Source organism: Diadema antillarum, unplaced genomic scaffold, assembly GCF_040938485.1.
Source record: "Diadema antillarum isolate AM-2024a unplaced genomic scaffold, OU_Dant_1.0 seq00000975_RagTag, whole genome shotgun sequence".
Taxonomy (NCBI): Eukaryota; Metazoa; Echinodermata; class Echinoidea; order Diadematoida; family Diadematidae; genus Diadema; species Diadema antillarum.
The window spans coordinates 624,793-635,641 of record NW_027271817.1 but is presented as its reverse complement, the minus strand read 5'-3'; the positions used below and the strand labels follow the sequence as shown (position 1 = coordinate 635,641).

The 10,849-nt window shown below is 38.5% G+C and overlaps 1 protein-coding gene across 1 annotated transcript in view; it reads left to right on the top strand.

Annotated features, from left to right (window-relative positions):
- The window catches only part of LOC139742036 (cytochrome c oxidase assembly factor 1 homolog), a 425,467-nt gene that overhangs the window by 118,965 nt on the left and 295,653 nt on the right, over positions 1–10,849 (top strand). The window lies entirely within an intron of this gene.

The following is a 10,849-nucleotide window of genomic DNA, read 5'->3' as shown; positions in this document are numbered from 1 at the left end:
GCTTTGTTCATTTTCATCCGCCCTCGATCGGTAGGTGGAGTGACAAACAGGATAATGGTGTCATCAATGACAATAAAAGATGCGTCACGCATGATATCCGTGACCGATGTACCCGGTGTAAAACCAGTGTCTTGAGTCTGTTGTCAGGAGTTTACAAACAACATGATTGATATACTGAAGTATTTTTGTTTGAACATGCAATATTAGATTGTCAATCTGCCCCGTGGTGTTTCAAGGCGTGACATATCAAAACGATTTACAATAGATTAATAGATGTATATTGTTGACTGCTAAAATTAAAGTAGGTTATACACAGAATGAGCATAATCGATGCAAATCAAATCATGATAATTATGTGAGACCAATGTCAACCGTTTCAAGATCTGCTAGGCCTACATTGTATATGGGCAAATAAGGCCTATACAATACAATGCAAAACTAGTTACTATCGTCTTCAGTGACGCTATATGAGGCGTTCTTCAGTATGCAATATTATGTCATCGGTGTGGATGGAAACGGGCATAATCACATTAATTGTGTACAGCTATAATTATATAATTATAACTATCGCTTTCGCCGTTTTGATGCCATCGAAGACACAGCACGCTCAAAGTTCAGTTTTCCCGTCATTGACTTGTCCGTTTTCAGTTTTGTGTAAAACAATAGGCCTATTATTCAAAATTTCATGAACAAAATAAAAAGCAAAATGAGTTTTAACCAACATCTGTATTTTTTCTCCCCCTTTTTTTTCAATTGTATTCCTACCAATCCATGCACGGCAGTGTGAACATGTGCTTTTACTCAAACAGATGCTTCCAGTGGTTAGTACAGCAGATAATTAGTTTAATGCTCGATAATGTTTTTAAGAAAGTGTTTTCTGGCTGTTCCATGCATTATACATATCGCGCTGTATAATACACTTTTTTTTCAATGTGAAATAACGACACAGAAACAAGAAAAGTTAAAATTTGATGACATATTTATATTGTCTCTCTTTTATGGTTCTCAGCAATTTCACTGAATCCCTCTAAGACATAATATTTTTACTCGATGGATGGTGAAACTTGATGTTTTGTATTTTTTGTGGAATATTGTCTCCTTCCTTTTTCCCCCGTGCAAACTGTTCCTTTGTGCCCACATCAAGGTGTCCGTTTATCTCCGGGTGGATGTTCAAACAACAATTTAGTGTCGTAAAAAACCCCGGTATAAGTTGTTAATATTGATTTTTATTTTATGTTGTTGTAAATGTTGGTTTAGATGGATGTTTGCATAATTCCACTTGTACAGTCTGTGGATTTTAAACATCTCATATTATGAAATATTGCAATTTCATGTTTTCATTGTAAACTGAATGTACAGTGTCTGGGCTGTATTTTCAGTCAATAAACCATGTCAATTCAATTCCATTCAAGTTTTATTCGCATTCGGTGAACAGCGTCAGCCAAAATAATGATAAGATTCCTCATCCTATACATTATTCTTGCGAATAAAGAAAAAATACTATCCCACAGATGTAACTTTCAGAGAGCATTTAACAGCGTGCAATACATTATACATCATCATGTGTTTTTAATGTGACTGTAAAAAAAGAAACCAAACTTGCGCTAGTTTTACTTCATTAGATTATGCACGTTTCTTGCATTGCTGTTTTGCTTGTAGGCCTCCTGTCGAATATTTTTTCTTACAAATAGACATCATTTGATGTGTTGATATCTGAAGCTCGGACGTTAGCGGCACTTTCGTTACACATGGTCATGTTTGATGCTCCTATATGGGGGCACTACATGAAGCGTTTTGTCAGACTTTCTTCCGACCAACTGTTATAAGCCCAGTGCACTGAAGTCCGAGCAAATCTGTCTGACAAATTAGTTGGACAAAATGCTGAAATGAAAATCCCCCTCCACGTTTAAAGTTTGTTTCTTCAAGAGACAAATGAAAATTATGAATTCTACGTTCTTACTGCATGTCAACACAAACCACGATCAATAGAACTACCTCAGGTCAAATGTTTTTCTTCTCGATCCTTAAATTCTATTCTTCCACATGAAGTGCGGACCTCTGAGCAGAGATTCTCTTACTCTCTGCAATGCTGAAAACTACTACAGTTGATGTTTGATCCTCAGTAAAATTTCCTGAAATTACACGAGGAGCATGATATTTATGGAGCATGAGAGAAAGAGAACTTGAATGTTCTTGCTATCAGATGTATTCGTATATACGCACACGTACACTCTATAAACACAAACGCATGTAAACACAAAGTGTATGACATACTCATCTGTGAGATATTTCTGATAAGGATATATTATATGAATACACATACAATTATATACTCAACATATCATTAACCCCACTTCTTGTTGATTTTTCAACATGTACCTTAATAGATGTCTCTATCATTGTCAATCTGTGTAGGGTCTTGGTTTTCCAATTACACATATTACCCGTATGTTTACTCTGACTTTTGGCCACTTTTGTTTCCTTCTCCCCCTGCCTCTCTCTTCCTCAATGATGCCAAACTTCACTCGCCATCTACGTTCTCATGGTTTCCTCCTCACCTAACGGTTTGCATTTTCGTTGTGTTCAACTTTTCCTTCCGTGGATTTTTCTATTGTTGTGTACTTTGTTATCAATCAATTTACTATACGCTCCTTCATAATTGTATATTGGTTGTAATTATTTTGTTTTATATGATATGTTTTGTATATGATCATGTTTGTTGCTCAGACCTGTACCTGCCATTGAATGCGATATTGCAGGTGACATCTATATGGATAACTTACAGATGACAAATGAAATTGAACTGCAGTAGTGAGCAAACTTTCAGAAATCTTTTACATGCCCATTGGATCATAGTATAGCATGCCCTAAAGACCAGTGGTCTGATGAAAGCGACGCTACTGAATGCTCAACGTCAATATAAAGTGAAATCAAAGAAATGGATATGATCGGATTACCCATCAGAATCTGTCATGTAACAAAACAGATGTAACAGGCCTATACCATATCTTGTTTTAAATGTTTTCACAACACAGTGATTATTGCCGCAACCACGTAATTTGATGAGGTGTTGAAGTAAACATTTCCAAATGTTTAGCTTGAAAGTTCCATCACTTTTTATCATGCGTGCATGTTGACGAAAACTTTGTCATACCATTTTTCTTTGTTGTTTCACTCTATTGAGACATGGAATGAATTGCATTGCTCTGTTGTCACCTTCAACATGAAACAAATTGCGCTTGTTTGTTTACCTTTGTGACCCTATATATATACCGCCCCCGCAGAAAACACAAACAAACAAGAGAAAGCTTGATGCAGATGCTTGATGTCTGCAGACAAACGATGATTCCTAGAATTAACATGTACCGAGTATATAAAAGGGTGAACTTGTTTATGATACGTAAATAGGTGCGCAAAAACATCCACAGCGAAGTTTACAGCTATACATGTAGTTCATCCAGTAACCAACCGTTTATGCCATGATGCCTGTAGTCACTTTCTGAGAGAACAATACCTTCTTTGTCAAAACAGAACGTCACAATAGCAGAACGTGATATGGCGTGTGTTTGTATGTTCACTGGGGACATCATGATGTTTTATGATAAAGTTATAGAAAGCGTATTGTCATTTTTAACTTTATTTATTCCGTTCAGTTCGTAAATATAAACACAGTTGTAAATTATCTCATGAATGTAAATAGATTTATGTAAAGATCACAATAAAACCTACGTCTTAGATATCAAAGTTCCACATAATAGATTAAAATGGAGTCAAAAGGGGCCTGAGCTTTCGATCCTAGCAGAAACTTCGTCAGAGGCAAAATGACAAACAGACAGGGAAAGCAATCACGTCATATAAGGACTTAGGAACAGTCAGGGACAGGCTGGGTACACAGCTAGAACAAAGAAAACAAAGGAGAGGGTGACGGGAGGTCACGGGCAAGAAGCCCAACAGGTAAAGGGAGGGGGATTAGAGCAGGAGGGCGGACAGACAAAAGGCAGAGGAGGGTCAATGATGATCCTGAGGACCATGGGGGCAACCATTGAAGGAAAAGGAGGCAACATCAAAGAAGATAAGGAACAACAGAGGGATAAAGAAAGGAAAAGAGTGAAATAGTAACAGCAAGGGGAAGGGGGGGGGGGGGGGGGCTGAGCAAACAGTGAGCCCTGAAAATGTGTACCAGGGGGGCGTTTCATCAACGAGTTCGTCGGAGGCTTTCACCGACGAATTTGCTATCAGCCAATCAGACGCAAGGATTTACACTGACAACTGTTAAAAGCTAATGAAATCCTTGGTCTGATTGGCTGATAGCAAATTCGTCGGTGAAAACTCCGACGAACTCGTTGATGAAACGCCCCCCAGGAGGAGGTAACAAAATGAAAGTAATCAAACATATCAAAGTATACAAACGCAGTAATGATTATAATGATAATGATAATAACAACAATAATAAAGATGTTGATAAAAGAAATGAAATAAAGCACTTATGACAAAAAGGGGGAACACAACATCTGAGGGAGAGAAAATTGTATACATTGTATGTTGATAAGCAGGCATAGGCATAATAAGCACTAATATGACGTACAAACAAACAAAACCAAGTGTGCGTACCTACAGCTGTATGTGTATGTGGAAAAAGGCTGTATAAAAGAACCTCTGACTAGAGGAAGGAATCAATTGGGAATAACAGGGTTTGCAATTGGAAAAGCGCAAAGAAAGGACAAAATGAAATTAAAAATAGAAAAGAGAATAAAAATAATCAGAAAATGTAACATATAATATATTATATATAAAGGTGGTTAGTCATTTCCCTCCTGGATGTTGAGGCCATGGAGTTGGATGGTGTGAAATCGTTTCATCCAGAGCTTCTCTCTGCTGGTTCTGACTGTGTCTGGACGAGTGCCTAAAGATTTAATGCCCTGTATAGAGTCATATCAGTGATGGAATGATCGGGACGATTGAAATGGTGGTCCACTGGAGTATCGAGCTTGCTGTGTTGACAGTAGATCTGTGTCCATAGAAGCGTCTTTTGAGTGTTGTCTTGGTTTGTCTAGGTTTGTGGATCTTGGGGAGGAGAAAGAATCGGGCAGGTTTAGCATTAACGGGGGAGAGAAAATTGTGAGCCTTCTTGGTGAGGTGTTCATGTTCCTTCATGTCATTGAGTGTCGACTGGATCTGTTGGGAGAAATTATCGGTGGGATCAAAGTCAAGAAGTGTGTAGTGGGAACTAGGATTGTGGAGATGTTTCATGGCTTCATCGATGTACTGCTGGCGGTCTATTACTACAACAGCTGCATGATCCTTTGTCTGCAGGCTTGATGATGATGTCAGACCTGTTTTTGAGAGATGAGAGAGGCTGGCGCTCTTCCTTTGGGAGATTGTCATGTGATGCAATGTCGAGGGTATCTGAGGAGTGGACTTGAGATGAGACAGCTTCGATGTACGTATACGTTTCCAGGGAGGGAACTCTATTCTTGGGGGGAATCCATGAGCTTTTTTGGTGAAAGGGCTCACACAGGAGCAGAAGGGGGTTCATCGAGATAAAAAAACAAACAGGCGTAACCTGCGGTAGAAAGTAGAGAGGTCTTGACGGAGTGCTATCTGATCGACCTTGGGTGGGGTGGGGCAAAACTTGAGACTTTTTGAGAGAAAAGACGTTTCTGCTTGAGAAAGGGGAGAAGAAGAAAAGTTAACGACAGAAGTGGAGGATACATCAATGGATGTGGTGTGTTGTCTGAATCTGTTAGACCGTTGACGTTTCTTCGTGATGTTGCCTATTTTCTTGTTATCCTGTATGCGAGCAGTGAGGTCAGACACATGTTTTGAGAGGCAAGATTCAATTTCATCGTTGTATTTGAACCGCTGGGTGTCGGTGCAGCAAGAGCGAAGTTCACTCTCTAGTCTGTCGATGTCAGCTGAAAAGGAAGTGAGAGAGGCGGCGCACTGTTCGGATGGAAGCTCCATGTATGTAGAGTCTGGTTCCAGCGTTTCCGTAGTTCAGGCGAGAGTGTTCCAAGATCTGGGGAGCATTTCATGAAGCATTTTGTCCGACAAAGTTGTCGGACAAATTTGCTCTCAGTCAATCAGATGCAAGGATTTCAGAAGCTTGTATAACAGTTTGTCAGAAACATAGGCGCCGGAAGTGGGGGGGCAGGGGGGGCGGCCGCCCCCCCAATCCAAAAAGTGGGGGGGGGGGCAAAACGCATTTTTGCCCCCCCAAAAAGCCCCCCCCCCCCCCAAAAAAAAAAAATAATAATAATAAAAATAAATGAATAAACAAAGAAAATAAGATAAATATGTATATATATGAATAAAAGGGAAAAAAGTATGGTTACAAACGGCAGCTTTTGGACTGTAAAATGTCAAAATTTTCAAGCTCGCTCGCTTCGCTCGCTCGCATCCAGCAGTTGAGCCCGGTGCGCCTCCCCCTTAATTTCTAAAGCGAAAAACATAGCTACGACGGCAGTTGTTGGACTCTAGAATGTCAAAATTTTCAAGCTTGCTCGCTTCGCTCGCTCGCATTGAATCGTTATGCCATTCTCCTAACGTTGCTGACAGTAATTGCCAGTAGTTGTGCCCGATGCCCCCAACCCTTAATTTCCAAAGCGAAAGATAAATATAGCTACAAACGGGAGTTTGGGGACTGTAAAATGTCAAAATTTTCAAGCTCGCTCGCTTCGCTCGCTCGCATTTTATTGTTATTGCATTCACCTTATGTTGCTAACAGTATATAATTTGTCGATCGTTTCACACCGTCATTCCATAATCCATGTAAGGAAAACTTACAATGTTCCTCAATGACTGCTTTGTTGAATGTATCACATTCCGTAATGTATTGAAGTCCCATTATTGCTCACGCACACACGCACAAGCATACAGACCGTCAAAATTACTTTATGGTTCCCCCCATGTTTCGACCCACCGTACGCCACTTTACATTATATATATATATATATATATATATATATATATATATATATATATATATATATATATATATATATATATATATATATTATATATATATATATATATATATATATATATATATATATATATATATATATATATATATAATAGATTTGTGTGCGTGTGAGTGTGTGTGTGTGTGTGTATGTGTATATTGTGTAACATATGCATGGTCTAATCTTGAGCCCCCTAAAATGTTTGCCCCCCCAATCCAAAACTGCTTCCGGCGCGCCTGGTCAGAAAAATATCCGACCAAAACGCTTCATGAAATGCCCCCCTGGAGTGCAGTGGAGTTGGAGGCCTAGTGGGTATAAAATCATGCGGTTGAGGGAGTAGAATCTGTAATTACTCTGGTGAAATGAGAATCTGAGGGCCTTGAGCTTGGTTTTCTTCAGTTTATGAAAAAGAGATAGATGGTTAGCAGCTGTTAGCCATGGTAGGCAGGGGACAGAGAAGAACAATGATTGCCAAACAAGGGAAATAGAAATACATAACCTGTCAGAATTGAGGGAAAAATTAAAGAAGGGAACAAGATTGATCTAAAGTCTGTAAGGGGGATAAATCAAAGGGGAAAGGATTAGTACGGTCGGTCAAAGTACAGGCCAACCTGTGCTAAGCAGAAAAGTGGGTGGAAGGAAATAACAAAGGGAAATGAGACAAGCTCAGAGATAAAGGCACGGAACTGAAGAGAAGAGTATACAGGGACGGAGACACACACCTAAAAAGAAAGTAAGAAATACGATACAAACAAGCAAATACTGTATAACACTGTAGAAACAAAGACTACAAGTCGAGACTGTGGGAGGGAAACAGGGCAAGGAAGGAGACTGAACTGGAACAAAACAATTAAAACAATTAAAACAACAGATAAGACAAAGAGGATAAGGAGGATCACGTGGACGTGATGCAACAGCAGAGAATGAACTAAGTGTAGCAAAAAAAAAAAAAAAAAAGCTGCTGAAAACTGCTTATCCAATAGTGGCGAGCCAATGGAGTAAAATGGAGTCAAAAGGGGCCTGAGCTTTCGATCCTAACAGAAACTTCGTCAGAGGCAAAATGACAAACAGGCAGGGAAAGCAATCACATATAAGGACTTCACATAACAAGAACAGTCAGGGGCAGGCTGGGTACACAGAACAAAGAAAACAAAGGAGAGGGTGGGAGGTCACGGGCAAGGAGCCCAACAGGTAAAGGGAGGGGGATCAGAGCAGGAGGGCGGACAGACAAAAGACAGAGGAGGGTCAGTGATGATCCTGAGGACCATGGGGGCAACCATTGGGGCAACCATTAAAGACGGTGTGTACAGTTCTGGTTGAGGTGAGGATTTAGCTTTTAACGTTTTGCGAAATATTCAGAAACCACTCTACGTGATGTCAAAGAGCATGCAATTCTAAGGGGTATCAAAAAGTTTATTTGATGAAAATCGGTTTTTAAATGTCTGAGATATCCAAAAACAAGGTGAAACAAAGAGATCCTAATAAAAGGCGTGGCCGGTCACCTTTTATTATCATCACTTTTTTTGGATATCTCAGCCATTTGAAAACCAATTTTCATCAAATAAACGTTGAATCCTTCTTAAAATTACATGCTCTTTCATATTTCATTAGAGGTTTCTCATTATCACACTTAAAAAATGATCAAAACATGAATCCCCACCTCAACCAGTACTGTACAGTCCCTTTAATAGATTATCTAGAAACGTTCCGCGGCCCCTGATGAGTGGTGTTAAATAGTCATGATAGCAGTTGAGCAGTTCTACTCCCACAGATCATCATACCGCAGCCGATACACATTAAAGGGATGGTGTAATATTGGTGGAGATGAGGATTGGGTTTTTATCTTTTTGCGAGATACCAAGAAAGCACCTATGAAATATAGAGCATACCATTCCAAGAGGTATTCAAAGTTTATTAGATGAAAATCGGTTTAAGCATGGCTGAGATATCCAAAAACAACGTAAAACAAAGCAATCCTAGTAAAAGGTGAGTCCCACCTTTTATTAGAATTGTTCTGTTTTGGATATCTCAGCCATATCAAAACCAATTTTCATCAAATAAATTAATAGGGCCTAATAATCCCTCTTGGAATTACATGCTTATTTAATATTTCATAAGAGGTTTCTCATTATATCACCAAAAATGTTAGAAACCTGAAGTTAGGTCTTAACCAGAACTATACCATCCCTTTAAATCAAGGCCTAATAGCATGGAGGTCGTCCTTCTTAACTCGGCTGTCTCTCACTTTTGACTCCATCAAACATTCAATTGTGAATGTTTGGTGAAAAGAGCATTCTTTTGTTGTTATTATATGGTAGCTGTTGTGAAAGTGGCGTGCACAACACTTTGGTATACATGTACAGTATTTTTATGCGTAAACCACTGGCCTTGCAACCGCTTCAATAAAGTCTTTTATTAGTACCAGGCACTGTCAATGCAGAAACAATCAATAGCTGAAACTAGGTTAAAGATATCATTTCTCATTTGGGTTGTGAGCTTCTGCCCTTCCTAAGAGGTTTGCTTTACACTGTACAAATATACAGGAAAAAATATGTAGATTTGGCAAAGGTCTGAAACAAACAAACACACACACACACACACACACACACACACACACACACACACACACACACACACACACACACACACACACACACACACACACACACACACACACACACACACACACACACTGAGAAAAAATAATGACACATATAGCCTACACCTGATTTATTCTATTCTAAACAAGATATGCAGAACAAATCAACTGACTAAATTTCTTTGAAATGCATCAGAAGTAGGCTATCCTTTATGAATATACAGTTTGTCAAGCTTCAAAACAGTAATTTACACGGTTTAAGTTGTTTGAAATCCCCATGCCCATCAAAAAACAAACAAAAAAAAAACAAACAAACAAAGAAACAACACATTAAAATACAACTGAAATCCTTCATTTTCTTAAAACAAAATGAGCACACAATCATTATTTTGCCAGTTTGTGATGGTTAGAATTTTAATACTTCCAGTACAAATGAATTGATTCAAGACTCTTTCATGATATATGTGTGTATCTCAGTAGTTGAAAAAAAAAATTTTAAAAATATCAATCTTCATAGATCTTCAAATTGGCAAAGATATAAACACAGCAAGTCTTTTAAAATAATCTGGAAATCCAGGAAAAGGTAACTGGATTGAGTATAGACCACCTAGAAATACAACCTTTGTTCATTTCATTTATTTCATGAATTACAATGTTGTACTGATTATTGAGTAATCATGTGTATTCAAATGTCTTATGTACATTGTAATCACATTTTTGTTGGACATGAAATAATGGAGTGAAATGAAATGAACTTTCGAGGAATTAGAAAATACATGGTAGTTACTGATATACACACTTTGCATTATACATATGATTTGATAAACTACATTCAGAAGAGCAGAACCCATGTGACAGGGGATGAACAAAGCAAAAGATTTTAATAAAAAACCTCATTTATGAAGCACTTCACTCGAAAAACATAACTCAAATATCTCATCAGCCAAGCAAAAAGCCGTGAAATAATTATTTCATGTGATCAATGTTACAGAGTTTGATGTGCAGAGCACACATCTCATTAATATTGTGTTAACAGCGCCACCTTGTGGTACAATGTGGTCAGCAGTGAAATAAAGAACAATAACCCATTGTGCTCTGGCAAATGTCAACTACATGTACATGTGTGAAGTGTCCGGTCTCAAGAGTCCTGAATTTAAGCTTAAAATGTAGTTATCTAAGAGTGTACCGAGAAAGGCCTAAGAAAACAATCAAGGTGAAGACAGGTTATTTTGCTGATGAAGGCTGTGGCATTTACAGCTAAAACTTTTGGAGGTAAATATCTTGT